The sequence below is a fragment of the Phocoena sinus genome, chromosome 16 (genome assembly GCF_008692025.1).
Source record: "Phocoena sinus isolate mPhoSin1 chromosome 16, mPhoSin1.pri, whole genome shotgun sequence".
Classification (NCBI taxonomy): Eukaryota; Metazoa; Chordata; class Mammalia; order Artiodactyla; family Phocoenidae; genus Phocoena; species Phocoena sinus.
In genome coordinates, this window is record NC_045778.1 from 6691721 (window position 1) to 6708450 (window position 16730).

Sequence of the window (16730 nt, forward strand, 5' to 3'; positions counted from 1 at the left end):
TTTATTTTTGGCTGCTTGGGTCTTCGCTGCTTCGCACGGGCTTTCTCTAGTTGCGGCGAGGGGGGGCTACTCTTCATTGTGGTGCGCGGGCTTCTCATTGCGGTGGCTTCTCTTGTTGCGGAGCATGTGCTCTAGGCGCCCGGGCTTCAGGAGTTGTGGCTCGCGGGCTCTGGAGGGCAGGCTCAGTAGTTGTGGCGCATGGGCTTAGTTGCTCCGTGGCGTGTGGGATCTTCCCGGACCAGGGCTCGAACCCGTGTCCCCTGCATCGGCAGGCGGATTCTTAACCACTGCACCACCAGGGAAGCCCTACAATGCATTTTGCCAGAGATAATTTTGGTTAACATGTTGATGCTTATTATTCTCACACATACTAGGAATAACCTGATTCCAACCAGAGGACATTTAGAAGAAATGATTTGATTAGATGGCTTTAAAGCAGGGGACTCTCCACGGAGAGACAATTAGCCCCGCCGACTCCCTCCCCCAGAAAGGCTGACTCTGGGACAATGGGCTCCCTCCCCCAGGGCTCCTGCCCTAGAGCATCCATCTCCCAGGATCCCAGTGAACTTGGACCAAAAACAAAGGCCAGACAGGAATGGACTGACAGCGCTGTTTATTCCCCCAGCTAGAGGGGCATCCAAATGCGCTTTGGTTTGAGGTCGTTTGGGCCCGTTGTACGGCTTCACAAACACCCATGCCTGCTGTTTCCAAAGTGATTGTTTCTTCCTGTCACAGTAATTTGTTGCATCTGGGTGCTTCCCATCCCCCCAAATTGTTAGACTTTTATGGAGTTTTATTCTCATCTCCTTCCCTGTTTTGTTTTCTCATCCTCTACCATTAGAAAACCCTTTGGGGGCTATAATTTGAGAAGATACACGCACCCCAATGTTCACCGCAGCACTATTTACAATAGCCAAGACATGGAAACAATCTAAATGTCCATCGACAGATGAATGGATAAAGAAGATTGGTAGGACTTGCCTGGCCTTCCAGTGGTTAAGACTCCGAGCTTCCAATGCTGGGGGTGCATGTTCGATCCCTGGTTGGGGAGCTAAGATCCCACATGCTGCACAGCGTGGCCAAAAAAAAACAAAACGAAACAAAAAAGATGTGGTACATATACAATGGAATACTTCTCAGCCACAAAAAAGAATGAAATAATGCCACGTGCAGCAACATGGATGGACCTAGAGATTACCATACTAAGTGAAATAAGTCAGAAAGAGAAAGACAAATCCCATGAGATCACTTACATGCGGTATTTAAAATATGACACAAATGAACTTTTCTATGAAGCAGAAACAGACTCACAGACATACAGAACAGACTTGTGGTTGCCAAGGGGGAGGGTTGGGGGAGGGATAGACTGGGAGGTTAGGATTAGCAGATACAAACTATTATATACAGGATGGATAAACAACAAGGTCCTACTGTATAGCACAGGGAACTATGTTCAATATTCTGTGATAAACCATAACGGAAAAGAATATATATATGTATACGTAAATCACTTTGCTGTACAGCAGAAATTAACACAACGTTGTAAATCAACTATACTTCAATAAAATATTAAAAAAAAAAAGAAAACCCTTTTTGGCCTATTCCCTTGTTTTTCACTTTCCTATTAATGCTCTCAAAACCCACTTCATTCTCTGTTTTCAAGTATCTGGTTTTCCAACTGGCATAGGATCTCGACTGCTGGTTGGTCTTAGCCCACCGAGGGGGCCCACTGGGGTCCTAACTGGAGAAGCCAAGGGGGGTCCAGCAGGTCCTCCACCAGGAGTCCCCATGCCTTCACTTCAATTTTATATTAACTGAAACAGCCTGTTTGTGACCTATCAAACCTACACTGCACATCTGCTTTAAAGAAAAGGGCACATTGACCAGAAGTAAAGAATACCCATGTTAAAAATAAAGATTAAACGCCTCCCTTCCTGGGACACCAATGCTGGGACTCCTTCGATGATAAGACTGCCTTCCCAGGTGCCAAGGCCATGCTGACTCACTGGTGTGATGTGCTGGTCTGTTTTTTTCTGAAAGCTTGAAGGAACGTATCCCCGACTTGTTTAATGTTCTTTGTTCTGACAAGATATAAAACTGTGCTGAAAACCGTGTTTCTCTGGAGCAGCTCCTCAGAATTATCTAAGATGCTGTCTTCCGGGCTACAGTCTTCAGTTTGGCTCCAATCACACTCTTTTCTATTCCTATTATAGATTGTTGATTATTTTCATTGACATGGCCAATGAACTAGACTTGCCCCAGCATCCCTTGTAGGTAGGTGGGGCCTTGTGAGTCTTCTCAACAGTGGAAACTGAGTGGAAATGCAGAGTGCCACTTCCTGCCTGGCCTGAACAAACCGTGTGTGTATGCCTCCACACTTGTTCCCCACCCCATAATCTGGACCGTGGACATGTCTGCGATCAGCCAGGGCAGGCAAGCACAGGGCCTTGGGCAGTGACTCCCCAAGCGCCATCCCTGGACCAGCAGCACCTGGGAGCTTGTCGGGAATGCACATTCTCAAGCCCCACTTGGACCTGCTGAGTAAAGACGCTGGGAGTGGGAGGTGGTTTAATCAGCCCTTCAGGGGGTTGGGATGCTCAGGAGAGACTAAGAGCTACAGTCCTAGGGCAGGACCGAGAAGCAAAGTGTAAGGAGCCTGTATCTCTGAAATGCACTTACAGCTGAGCTGCCCTGTCCACCTGCACTGCTTGCCTCTGGGCTCGGAGGTGATGGAGAGAAATATTTCTGTGCATTTTATGTCACTGTCTTTCTGGGGCTCTCTGTCACAGCAGCTGTGCATCTCCCTAACCAATACAGTGTTTCAACAGAGGTCTGTAGACTGCTAGGGAAACACTGTGGCCTTGAAAATACTTTTGAGTCTTGAGACAAAAGTACTAACTTAATGCTGAGAACTATAAAACATTAATAAAGGAAAGTGAAGATGATTCAAAGAAACGGAAAGATATCCCATGCTCTTGGATCGGAAGAATTCATGTTGCCAACATGGCCATACTACCCAGAGCAATCTACAGATTTAATGCTATCCCTATTAAATTACCCATGACATTTTTTCACAGAACTAGAACAAATAAATAATCCTAAAATTTATATGTAACCATAAAAGACCCAGAATTGCCAAAGCAATACTGAGGAAAAAGAACAAAGCAGGATGGGACTTCCCTGGCAGTTAAGTGGTTAAGACTCAGCACTTCCAATGCAGGGGGCAGGAGGCATAACCCTCCCAGACTTCAGACAATACTACAAAGCTACAGTAATCAAAACAGCATGGTACTGGCACAAAAACAGACATATGGCTCAACGGAACAGAATACAGAGACCAGAAATGAACTTACACACCTACAGTCAATTAATCTTTAACAAAGGAGGCAAGAATGTACAGTGGGGAAAAGACAGTCTCTTCAGCAAGTGGTGTTGGAAAAGTTGGACAGCTGCAGGTAAATCAATGAAGTTAGAACACACCCTCACACCATGCACAGAAATAAACTCAAAATGGCTCAAAGACTTAAATATGAGACATGATACCATAAAATTCCTAGAAGAGAACACAGGCAAAACATTCTCTGACATAAATCGTACCAATGGTTTCTTAGGTCAGTCTCCCAAGGCAATAGAAATAAAAGCAAAAATAAACAAATGGGACCTAATCAAACTTACAAGCTTTTGCATAGCAAAGGAAACCATAAATAAAATGTAAAGACAACCTACGGAATGAGAGAAAATATTTGCAAATGATGCAACTGACAAGGGCTTAGTTTCCAAAATACACAAACAGCTCATACAACTCAGTAACAAAAAAGCCAAACAACCTAATCGAAAAATGGGCAGAAGACCTAAACAGACACTTCTCTAAACTAGACATACAGATGGCCAGTAGGCACATGAAAAGCTGCTCAACATCACTAATTATTAGAGAAATGCAAATCAAAACTACAATGAGGTACTACCTCACACCAGTCAGAATGGCCATCATTAAAACGTCTACAAATGATAAATGTTGGAGAGGGTGTGGAGAAAAGAGAACCTTCTTGCACTGTTGGTGGGAATGTAAACTGGTGCAGCCACTGTGGAAAACAGTATGGAGGTTCCTCAAAAAACTAAAAATAGAGTTGCCATATGATCCAGCAATCCCACTCCTGGGAATATATCCAGACAAAACTACAATTCAAAAAGATACATGCACCCCTATGTTCATAGCAGCACTATTCACAATAGCCAAGACATGGAAACAACCTAAATGTCCATCGACAGATGAATGGATAAAGAAGATGTGGTACATATATACAATGGAATATTACTCAGCCACAAAAAAGAATGACATACCATTTGCAACAACATGGATGAACCTAGAGATTATCATACTAAGTGAAGTAAGTCAGAAAGAGAAAGACAAATACCATATGATATCACTTATATGTGGAATCTAAAATATGACACAAATGAACTTATCTACAAAACAGAAATAGACTCACAGACATAGAGAACAGACTTGTGGTTGCCAAGCGGGAAGGGGGAGGGAAGGATTGGGAGTGTGGGATTAGCAGGTGCAAACTGTTATATATAGAATGGATAAAGAACATGGTCCTACTGTAGAGCACAGGGAATTATATTCAATATCCTGTGATAAACCATAATGGAAAATAATATGAAAAAGAATATATATCTGTATAACTGAGTCACTTTTCTGTACAGTGGAAGTTAACAGAACCTTGTAAATCAACTATACTTTGATAAAAATTTCTTTTAAAGAGTACTAACGTAAATTCTATTTGGAAAACCCAATACAATACAATCCTTGCATCAATTATAGCAAGGATTCTACCTTGGGAAGCTGTGTTCATGTTTGGGTTTAACATTTCTGGGCACAGACTGGTGGGGTGGGCCTGCTGAGCCCCACGTGTCCCCAGGAAAAAATCACCTCATTGGAGAGCGAGCCCAACAATAACCCTGAATTAAGAGCCATGCCTTGGGCTGAAGCCACAATTTCTGGTCCCGCATGGTGTCTTCACATAGATTTCCTCTCCGGTCCAATCCCCATAGGTGAAAGGAGCTACACGGAGAACGTAAGGAAGCCACTTTGTCACCCTAAAATCCCACAAGTGACACTGCTTCAGGCAGGAAAACTGGGGACAGGTTCTCCTGGCATTCAGAGTGGTCATCTAGGGTCCCTCCTCCCCAGCTTTAGGACAAAGATTTCACACACTGAGTTCACATTTTGGAGTGTCCCCCTCCACCCCACCCAGTAATGCAGGTCACACTCGCTTCGAAACAAAGGCTCTAAAAGGGAGGGAGATACTAATTCACCCAAAGAGTCCTAACTTCTGCAGCAGCAAAGGGTGCAGACTTCCTCTATGTACATATGGAAGCACAAAGTGGTGTCTTAACCTCACTTGACAAACTCTGCTCTTTCTCAGTCATCCTGGGATGGAGCTGAAAGTCCCAACCCCTGAGGGGAGTGGCAGAGAATCACGTGCTGTCACCCATACAGACCACCCTGGCTCTGTGTCTGTGGTGGGAACACGGTCCCCTTGGTCCCCTGGTCAGGGGCACGGCCATCCCCGCTCCTGTTTGAGCCACTTCGCAGATTAAATACAGTGACAGTCAAGCTTGATGCATTTTACAATCTGAGTCTCAATGACTCAGTTTACATCTTGATTGCCTGATAGCATCTGCTGGACCTAATAACATCTAATCACACAGACGCTAACCAGGTACGGGGCTAAGAAGCATTCAGCATGGCATGTACTGGAGTGGACTTGAGAGACAAAGGATCCTTAAGAAGAGCACGCTGAGTCTGAACAATGCTGGAGCCTCTGCTGGCCGCCAGTCACCCAGTCACTGCCCTTATCTGGTCCCTACTAGGGTCAAGAAAATTAGAGAAGGTTGGCAGACCAGCTGTGATATTAAAGGGCATTTGACAAGTTGGTGCAGAATAAAAAAGAGGTCCATCTTCCCTGGGATCCTCCACTCCAGACACTCTCTAAGTATTTCTTTGGCATTGCAAATGGAGTCCAAAGTCTTAATCGAGAGGAACAAGCATTAAAAAACCTAATAGTGGGGCTTCCCTGGTGGCGCAGTGGTTGAGAATCTGCCTGCTAATGCAGGGGACACGGGATCCAGCCCTGGTCTGGGAGGATCCCACATGCCGCGGAGCAACGAGGCCCGTGAGCCACAACTACTGAGCCTGCGCGTCTGGAGCCTGGGCTCCGCAACAAGGGAGGCCGCCATAGTGAGAGGCCCGCGCACCGCAATGAAGAGTGGCCCCCACTTGCCACAACTAGAGAAAGCCCGTGCACAGAAACAGAAGCCCAACACAGCAAAAATTAATTAATTAATTAATAAAAACTCCTACCCCCAGCATCTTCAAAAAAAAAAAAACACCCAATAGTGCTCTGCTGCTTTTATATCAGCGCTCACAGAGTATGAAGCCAACTTTTTTCTGCCTGCTGGGTTACATATTCCAGTTAGTCAAGCTGGACCATGATGATGAAGGAAGCTGAGTTGATGCAGAAGAGTTGGTGTCACAGCCAGAGATCTGAAGATGCTATACTGCTGGCTTTGAATATGGGAGGGGGCCATGCCTCAAGGAATGCGTGCAGCCTCTAGAGGCTGGAAAAGGCAAGAAAATGGGTTTTCGCTTAGAGCCTCCTGGCAGGGCTGGTTTCTTCTGAAGAGATTCTCCTTGGCCTGCAGATGGCTGCCTTCTTGCTGTGTTCTCAAATGGTCTTCCCTCTGTGCGTGACAGTGCCCTAATTTCTTCTTTTTATAAAAACGCCACATGAGGGCTTCCCTGGTGGCGCAGTGGTTGAGAGTCCGCCTGCTGATGCAGGGGACGCGGGTTCGTGCCCCGGACCGGGAGGATCCCACATGCCGCGGAGCGGCTGGGCCCGTGAGCCATGGCCGCTGGGCCTGCGCGTCCGGAGCCTGTGCCCCGCAACGGGAGAGGCCACAACAGTGAGAGGCCCGCATACCGCAAAAAAAAAAAAAAAAAAACGCCACATGACCCGATTAATTACCTCTTTAAAGGTCTATCTCCAAATAAAGTCATTCTGAATTTGGTGGGAGACACAATTCAGCCCATAACATTCCACCCCCTGGATTGCCCAAAATTGATGTCCTTCTTCCATGAAAGATAAATTCACCCCATCTCAACAGGCCAAAAGTCTTAATCTATTCCAGCATCAACTTGAAGTCCAAAATCTCATCTAAATATCATCTACATCAGGTATGGGTAAGACTTATGATTCATCTGGAGGCAAAAATTCATCTCCAGCTGTGAACCTGTGAAACCAGACAAGTTATATGCTTCCAAAATACCACAGTGACAGGCATAGGGTAGACATTCCCGCTCTAAAAGGGAGAAATCAGAAAGAAGAGCGGGGTCATGGGGCCCAGGCAAGTCCTTTGAAAGAGAGCGTGGTATACGTCAGACTACGTCGAATCTCATTTTGACATGACATTATTTCGACAGAAAAGCTACTTTTCCAAAGTGGGAAGTGACTGACAGAAAAGGTGATACTTTTGAGTTTTCCATGTAATTTCTTATCGAGAAAAGGATAACTGCTGTCATATGTCCGCTCCTAGCATTATTCAAGAACGAATTTTCTATTAGCATTCTTAGGGCAAACCATTAATTTTCACATTCCTGGAGAATTCATCTTTTTTAAAAAAATAAGATGATTTTGTTACAAAGTATCCGGATTTTACTTTACATTGTGTGGGCATGCACGCATGTGTGTGTGTGTGTGTGCCAATTATTTCTCAGATTTTTACTTCCTATGAGATTTTAGGAGTAAAACAGATCAAATAAGATTTCTTTGTTGTCTTTGGCTCCATCACAGTTTTCCTCTCACCGTTAGCAACTTGTTGTTTGTCTTGGTCAAGGGTGCTATTTACAAACAGGCTCCTGAACGCCAAAAGAGAAGGACTGTTAGTCAATTGCAGCGCTTGGGAAAAACCTGTAAAACATTGCTGACTTTCTTTTTTTTTTTTTTTGCAGTATGCGGGTCTCTCACTGTCGTGGCCTCTCCCGTTGCGGAGCAACAGGCTCCGGACGCGCAGGCTCAGCGGCCATGGCTCACTGCTCCGCGGCATGTGGGATCTTCCCGGACCGGGGCACGAACCCGTGTCCCCTGCATCGGCAGGCGGACTCTCAACCACTGCGCCACCAGGGAAGCCCTGCTGACTTTCTTAAACCTGGGAAAGAACTGACCTTGAAAGTAGCTCCCGGGAGGGGTTTGGACAAATGTATAATGACATGGAGCCCCCATCACAGTATCATATAGAATAGTCTCACTGCCCTAAAAATCTTCTGAGGATTTGTCCAAACCCATAGAAGGTACACCACCAAGAATAAACCCAAATGTCAACTGTGGGCTTTGGGTGATGATGATGTGTCCATGTATGTGCATCACTTGTAACAGCTGTGCCTCATTTGTGGAGGATGCTGATTAGTGGGGAGGCTGTATGTTATGTTGGGGTACATGGGATTCTGTACCTTGCGCCCAATTCTGCTGTGAACCTAAAACTGCTCTAAAAAGTCTATTAAAAAAAATCCTCAGTGCTCTACCTAATCCCTGGCAACCACTTACCTTTTTACTGTCTCCATAACTTTGCCTTTCTCAGAATGTCATATAGTTGGAATCCTACAGTATATGAACCTTTCACATTGGCTTCTTTTATTTAGTAAAATGCATTTAAGATTCCTCCACGTCTTACAGGTGGCCAACAGGCACACGAAAAGATGCTCAAGATTGCTAATTATTAGAGAAATGCAAATCAAAACTACAATGAAGTACCACCTCACGTCAGTCAAAATGGCCATCATTAAAGTCTACAAATAACAAAGGCTGGAGAGGGTGTGGAGAAAAGGGAACCCTCCTACACTGCTGGTAGGAATGTAAACTGGTGCAGCCACTGTGGAAAACAGTATGGAGTTTCCTCAAAAAACTAAAAATAGAGTTGCCATATGATCCTGCAATCCCACTTCTGGGCATATACCCAGACAAAACTGTAATTTGAAAAGATACATGCATCCCTATGTTCATAGCAGCACTATTTACAATAGCCAAGACATGGAAACAATCTAAGTGTCCATCGACAGATGAATGGATAAAGAAGATGTGATACATGTATACAATGGAATACTACTCAGCCACAAAAAAAGAATGAAATAATGCCATTTGCAACAACATGGATGCAACTAGGGATTATCATACTAAGCGAAGTTAAGTCAGAGAGAGAAAGACAAATATTGATACCATATGATATCACTTATATGTGGAATCTAAAATATGACACAGATGAACCTATCTACAAAACAAGAGTCTGACCCACAGAGAGAGCAGACTTGTTGCCAAGGGGTGGGGAGGGTAGGGAAGGGATGGATTGGGAGTTTGCGATTAGCAGATGCAAACTGTGATCTATAGAATGGATTAAACAACAAGGTCCTCCTCTATAGCACAGGGAACTATATTCAGTATCCTGTGATAAACCATAACAGAAAAGAATATGAAAAAGAATGTGTATATATTTACATAAAAAACCAGAATCACTTTGCTGTAGAGCAGAAATTAACACAACATTGTAAATCAACTATACTTGAATAAGTTAAAAAAAGATTCTTCCATGTCTTTTCATGGCTTGATAGTTCATTTTTTTTTTTTAGTGCTGAATAATATACCATTGTATGGATGTACCCCAGTTTATCCATTTACCTACTGAAGGACATTGGTTGCTCCCAAGTTTTGGGAGTTATGAATAAAGCTGTTATAAGAATTACTGTGCAGGTTTTTTGTGTGGTTACATGTTTTTAACTTCTTTGGGTAAATACCAAGGAGCACTGTTGCTAGATTGTACACTAAGAGTAAGTTTAGTTTGGTCAGAAACTGCTGAACTGTCTTCCGAAGTGTCTCTTCATTTTGCGCTCCCACCAGCAGTGATGAGAGCTCCTGCTGTTCCACATTCTCACCAGCATTTGGTGTTTTCAGTATTTTGGATTTTGGCCATTCCAAGAGGCGTGTGTATCTCGTTTTTGTTTTGTTTTGTTTTTTAACATCTTTATGGGAGTATAATTGCTTTACAATGGTGTGTTCATTTCTGCTTTATAACAAAGTGAATCAGTTATACATATACATATGTTCCCATATCGCTTGCGTCTTATCTCGTTGTGTTAATTTGCATTTCCCTGATGACATATGTTGGGGAGCATCTTCTCACCTGCTTATCTGTCTTCTGTGTATCTTTTTTTGGTGAGATGCGTCGTCAGAACTCTTACCCATTTTTAATAGGGTTGTTTGTTTTCTTATTGTTGAGTTTTAAAAGTTCTTCATGTATTTTGGATACCAGTCCTTTATCAGATATATTTTGCAAATGTTTTCTCCCAGTCTGTGGCTTGTCTTCTCATTCTTTTGACCTTCCCACCCTTTCCATGCTTGTGTGCAGGGCCTGGACTCTCAGGAGACTAGTAAGGCACCCCAGAGTGCAGAATTTAAGGAGGCACTCCATCTCAGGATCCTGCAAGAGTGACACTGCACTTATACAACCCTGAGATCCAGGGTCTCCTTAAATTTTCACTGCAAGCCTTCTATGTGTTAATATCCTTAGGGAGGAAAGCTAGACCACCCATAGTAGAGTGAAGTCTGAAAGAAAACCCAAATCTCTTACCTTCAAACACATGTAACTGGAAGGCATTTTGAGACATTAATCTACACCTGCCCTTTCACGGAGGGATGGGTATGATCGGTTAAAAAGCAGACACAGGGCTTCCCTGGTGGCACAGTGGTTGAGAGTCCACCTGCCGATGCAGGGGACGCGGGTTCGAGCCCCGGTCCAGGAAGATCCCACATGCTGCGGAGCGGCTGGGCCCGTGAGCCATGGCCGCTGAGCCTGCCCGTCCGGAGCCTGTTGCTCCGCAACGGGAGAGGCCACAGCAGTGAGAGGCCCGCGCACCGCAAAAAAAAAAAAAAAAAAAAAAAAAAGCAGACACAGCTGCTGAAAGTCCTTCTGGCTTTTGCTTCCAAAAGCCTACGCCTCGGAGGTGGGAAATAAAGAACTCAGCACGCAGGGGTCAAAATGTCTTGTCCAGAGCAGGAGGAAGAGTGGAATTGCCCCCAGGACCAGGGTTGCTGGGTGGTAGGGGGGCTGTAAAGCCTTCTTAGGGGGAGCATGAAGGGTTGGTAAGACCCCAGCACAGAACGTTCACCTGACGCCCTGCGGCAGAGAGGGTCATGGGCAGCCCTGAGGAGTGTGGGACACAAGACCACCAAAAGCCACCGGTCTCAAGGGCTCATCCCAGCTACCGTGTCTCATTGGTCACCCGGTGGACAGATGCCTTGAGGACCAGAGAGGCACCTCTCCCAACACCCTGGCTCTACATAAATTCTGGGGGAGCCCTGAGGCAACCCCAGGGTCCAGGCTGGGACAAAAGTTCCCTGCTGGCTATGGGACACACACTTCAGAGGAAGTTGAGTTCTAGGAAAATTAGAAGAACCACCTTTTCCCCCCTACAGCCGAGTTTGTGGATTGAGAGTCACCCCAGCCCCCTTCATCCTGACTCCTGGCACTAGACAGGGCCCCGGTTAATGATGGCTCCCCCACTGCAAGCCCAGCCTCCCCTTCCGCTGTTTCCCTTCACTTTTGTGTTCTGTATCCTCAGCCTCCTTTGATTCTGGGGCTTCTGCACGAGCCCCAGCTGGTTAAGGGCACCTGGCCTCAGCACTTCAGCCAGCTCTCTGTAGCTCACGAGCCATTTATTACCAGGCTGCCTCTCTGAAGGCTTCTTACTTCCTTGGAATCTTTGTGCCAGACGTCCCTCGAGGTAATGACTCCATGGAACCGACAGAACCGAGCAGGACCAGAGGCTGCCGTGCAATCCCTTTTTGAACACAACCAGCACTTGCTTTATGGAGAGGTGATGAAGTCAAACACCTGCTTGGTTTTTCAAGCTGGGAGTTAATTAGAAACCAGGTGAGGCAGATGTTGATGTGAGGCAAGAAAAAGCAGAGGCCCAGATAAAGCCATTACGTTTATATATATATATTTCTTTTTAACCTTATTTTTTTATTTTTGTCTGCAGTGGGTCTTGTTGCTGCACGTGGGCTTTCTCTAGCTGCAGTGAGCGGGAGCTACTCTTCGTTGTGGTGCACAGGCTTCTCATTGCAGTGGCTTCTCTTGTTGCGGAGCACGGGCTCTAGGCGCATGGGCTCAGTAGTTGTGGCTTGCGGGCTCTAGAGCGCAGGCTCAGTACTTGTGGGGCACAGGCTTAGTTGCTCTGCGGCCTGTGGGATCTTCCCTGACCAGGGATCGAACCCGTGTCCCCTGCACTGGCAGGCAGATTCTCAACCACTGCGCCACCAGGGAAGCCCACATTTATTTTTTTAACCACATTTAACGTCATGGCTGGGTTGAGTCTTCTGAACTGTCAAATACAAGAGACTTCAAAAAAATTGGTACCAAACTTCCTCCATATAATATTCAAAATTAAATAATTCCAATCCAACCTCAGAGTTGGCTGGCTGAGTTTAGTCTTAGGTGCCTAGAAATTTTCCAGTCATGCTTTTGCCTCCGGTGTTTTATTTATTCACCGTCCCAACTCCTCCTGTTACAAGGTGCTGCTACCCATCTTTAAGGTACCATTCAGATGCTAGCGCCCTCTCAAAAAAAAGCTCCTTGAGCTGGCTTGTCATCTCGGCCCCTGGGGCCAAGCTCTCCCCTCTGTTACTGTGACACTTCTAGCCTTCCACATTAGTCCGTGTAATCTTGTATTCAAATAATTTTTTCCTTTCTAGACTGCCAGCTTTTTTGAGGGCAGGGAGTGTGTTAGATTCATTTTTATACCCTCAGGACACCGAGCAAAGGGATTGCCACCGAGTAGCTATTTACTTAATTGAATCGAATGCAAAACCAAAAACCAATCAAACTAAAATACCAAGCGTCAGCTCTTTTCTGAGTCAATACCATGGGAGCCGAGATGATGGTGGCCTAGGTTGAAATAACATCAGCTGCAAAGGTTCCAGGTCTCAATAATTCTTTTAAAGGGTAGATTCGTTTCCAAATGGAACGAACCCATTTTTTTTCCTAATTAGGTGCTCATTACAAAAATATCCAAACTCCACAGGAAAATATAAAGTTAAAATCACCTGTAGGGCTTCCCTGGTGGCGCAGTGGTTGAGAGTCCGCCTGCCGATGCAGGGGACGCGGGTTCGTGCCCCGGTGTGGGAGGATCCCACATGCCGCGGAGCGGCTGGGCCCGTGAGCCATGGCCACTGAGCCTGCGCGTCTGGAGCCTGTTGCTCCGCAACGGGAGAGGCCACAACAGTGAGAGGCCCGCGTACCGCAAAAAAAAAAAAAAAAAAAAAATCACCTGTAAGTTAATTAAGTTATTTCAGTAAGATAATTAAGATTTTTATTTACATTCTTTGACTTAATTCCATGAAAAACATGTATATATTTGCTCCAGTATTATGACTCCTTTAAAAAACAATATTTAGGGAATTCCCTGGCGGTCCAGCGGTTGGGACTCTGCGCTTCCACTGCTGAGGGTGCGGGTTCAACCCCTGGTCGGAGAACTAAGATCCCACAAGCCACAGGGCATGGCCAAAAAAAAAAAAAAAAAAATCAATATTTGGTGGAGGAATTTTAGACTGTTAGAAGGCTAGAGTGGAACGAGATAATGGGAATATTTGTTTAGCTTCTTTAAGATCGTGGCAACCACATCTGCAAAAATCCATGGAATCGTAAGGACAGAACGAATCCCAAAGCTCTGTGTTGGAGCAGGTTTCAGTGCCCCTGCAACAGCTTGGCCAAATGACCATCTGGCCCCAGCACGCTCCTAACAAGGCCTGTGGACAAAAGGATGCTGAGATGCTCTTCACAGGGGTGGTGACCGCCAGCAGCAGTGGCTTGTTCACAGGTCGTGGAGAACTTGCCAATGGTTCCCCAGTCCCGGCCTCCGAGCCAGCTCATTCCTGTTGATTCTGTGAACTTGCCCATAACTTTACAATAAATCTTCCTTTAGCTTAGGACTCCAGAGCTGCTTTCTGTTGTCTGGAAAAGACCCAGAGTTTTCTTAAACTAGGACTGGGTGCTCGACAGCTGTATTAGGGACTCATCTCCACTCGTCCACCTATCTGTATGGACATCAGTCTGGCCGCTGGTTCCTGAGTTCTGTCCCCAGGTTGCCAGGGCATAGTTCTGATCTGCTCTCCTCGTGGCTGTGTGACCAGGAGACGGTCCCTGAGCAGCTAAGGCCCACTGTGCATGGAAACAGCCAAAAACTAAATACGCACTATGCTTTACATAAATATCTGCTATGATCTAATAATCTGTTCATTATTTTTTTCCCCTATGCTCCTGAGCAAAGCATTGGGTAGATTTCCCACCTGCTTTTTATTATGGGATATTCCAGACATATAATACAATTTAGAGAATCATACAACGGACACCCTGGACTATTTCCCACCCAGCCTATGAAATAAATCAAAAACATATGGTCGAAATTCCCTGGGTACTTCTCCCTAATTGTGTGCCCACTCTTCTGAACTTGGTTTTTTATTCCTACACATGTCTTTATAGTTTAAAAAGAACATATGTATGTGTCTCTAAACAATACAATTATTTTCCTAGTTAAAAAGATTTATGTATCCTCTTGAACTATTTTTCTGAGATTTATCCAGTTTACTGCCATATATATATATATATATACACACACATATACATATATATACACATATATATATATATTTACCTTCTCTTTACCCTTCCTCCTGTAGATGTAGAGCTGGTGATTTACAATATTTTGTTATTTTTGTACCATACTGTACAAATATTGTAATATTTGTACCATAATGTCGTAAATATATCTCTTGAGAGAGACTTTCTCTAGGGTACATACCAGGAAGAAACTTGGTATAGATTATATACATTCTTCATGTTCACTCTTTCTTTTTATTTTTTTATTTTTATTAAAAATAATTTTTTTGGCCACGTGGCACGGCACATGGGATCTTAGTTCCCTGATGAGGGACTGAACCCATGCCCCCTGCAGTGGAAGCATGGAGTCTTAACCACTGGACCGCCAGGGAATTCCCTCTTCCCTTTCATTTTAAATAGGACGACAATAACATACTATCAAATATATCATCAATCTAATATACTATCAAAAATACTAAGATATTGGAAGCCTCCATGTGTTGTAACTTCACATACACCAAACACAAGCTCATGAAAGAGACTGTTACTCTTTACTCAAGACATTTAAGAATTCTCCTGTGACGCTGTTTCAGAAACATCCTCGAATCATCGGCACCTTCAAGCTGTCAGAAACACACCTTCGAAATATCGTAAGTACTTAGCTTCGCTGTTGAGGACGGCAGCCTATGGTCAGTCAAGACCAGCAGCGACCCCTGCAGTGCAATCACACAGCGGCAGCCCCGTCAAGGCAGAGCAGCCAAAGCTGGGTGTTTGTTCATCCTTGTTAATTAGAGCAAGAGCCAGGGGTTTGCAAATTGCGGGTCAACACAGACTGGGACGGCAGTTCAAGGGCAGGTCTGCGTGCCATAGACAAGGGCTGTGTGATGGCCACACTGTGGGGTGTGGGCGTAGCTCAGAACCACTTAGGAAGCGTGGCCCAGGACACTAGGGGAGAGAATCCTGAAACAGTGTGGCAGCCGCTTATCCACTGCTCTGTCCACTGAAGCCTCTAGGAACCAACACTCCTGAGGGGACAGACGCTCACGCACCCAGGAGGCGCTGCTGGGCTCCCAGCGACTTCTGACTTATGACTGTTGACACATCCGGCATAATTTACTTTTTCTAATTCTTCTAAGAGTGGTGATGTGTGGATGAATTCTCAGTTAACCCCAAGAAGGCACTTTACTGACAAGAAAACTTCCTTCTTGTGAACACATCATGTAAGAATTTAAAATAAACCCTGAGAGGGCGCAGAAGACCACATGAAGAGGGTCGGCAGGCTGTGTTGATGGAGAGCGTCTCGTGCAGCGGCGGGGCCGAGTTCATACACATTGCATCTTTGTGTGAACACCTGGGCTGCAGAACAAGCTGCCACGACCAAATTAGAGAACCCCCCTTCAAGGGAAGTAGTTAGAATGCTCCGATGCTTATTCTGGAGAAGCTTAAACAATCAGAAAAAGAGTGTTTTTTTCCGACAGGAAGCGTAGCCTATCCTAGTCTCATCGTGCTATTTGTGACTTGTATGACTTCAAGCAAGTTTCTGTCTCTTTGCATCTGTCTTCCCCTTTGTAAGATGATGCTCTTACCCCCAAAAGATGAGAATCAAGTAAAATGCCTCAGGTGGGAACAAAACCCATAGGACAACTCAGCACATTCGTAGAATATTGGACCTTGTCTAGTTAGATTTTTTTGAGATTAGGTTAACAACTTAATGGCTTGATCTTGGAAAAAAAAAGAAAGAAAAACACAGTAATGTAGTTTTCCTTCTAGAGGAGAAGAATCCGTAAGACCAAATGATGACTCAAAGGCAGTTGTCTTTAAAAGAAGAAGGAAGAACTGACGTTGAAGGCTGCTACCCACTAACATGGCTGATCCTTTGTTACGCGAATTAACGGGATTTCTCCAAGGTGGTTATTCATACTTTGCAGACAGAAAGATTTGTGTGGCTCACGTGAACTGTGCGTGGAGGAACATACATTAGCAGCAGTGGAGGAAAAAAACAAGCAAACACAGAGAAACAG

The 16730-nt window shown here is 44.9% G+C and overlaps 1 protein-coding gene across 1 annotated transcript in view; it reads right to left on the reverse strand.

Moving 5' to 3' along the window:
• The window catches only part of GNG4 (G protein subunit gamma 4), a 69969-nt gene that overhangs the window by 38282 nt on the left and 14957 nt on the right, over positions 1–16730 (reverse strand). The gene's annotated exons all lie outside the window — the stretch shown is intronic.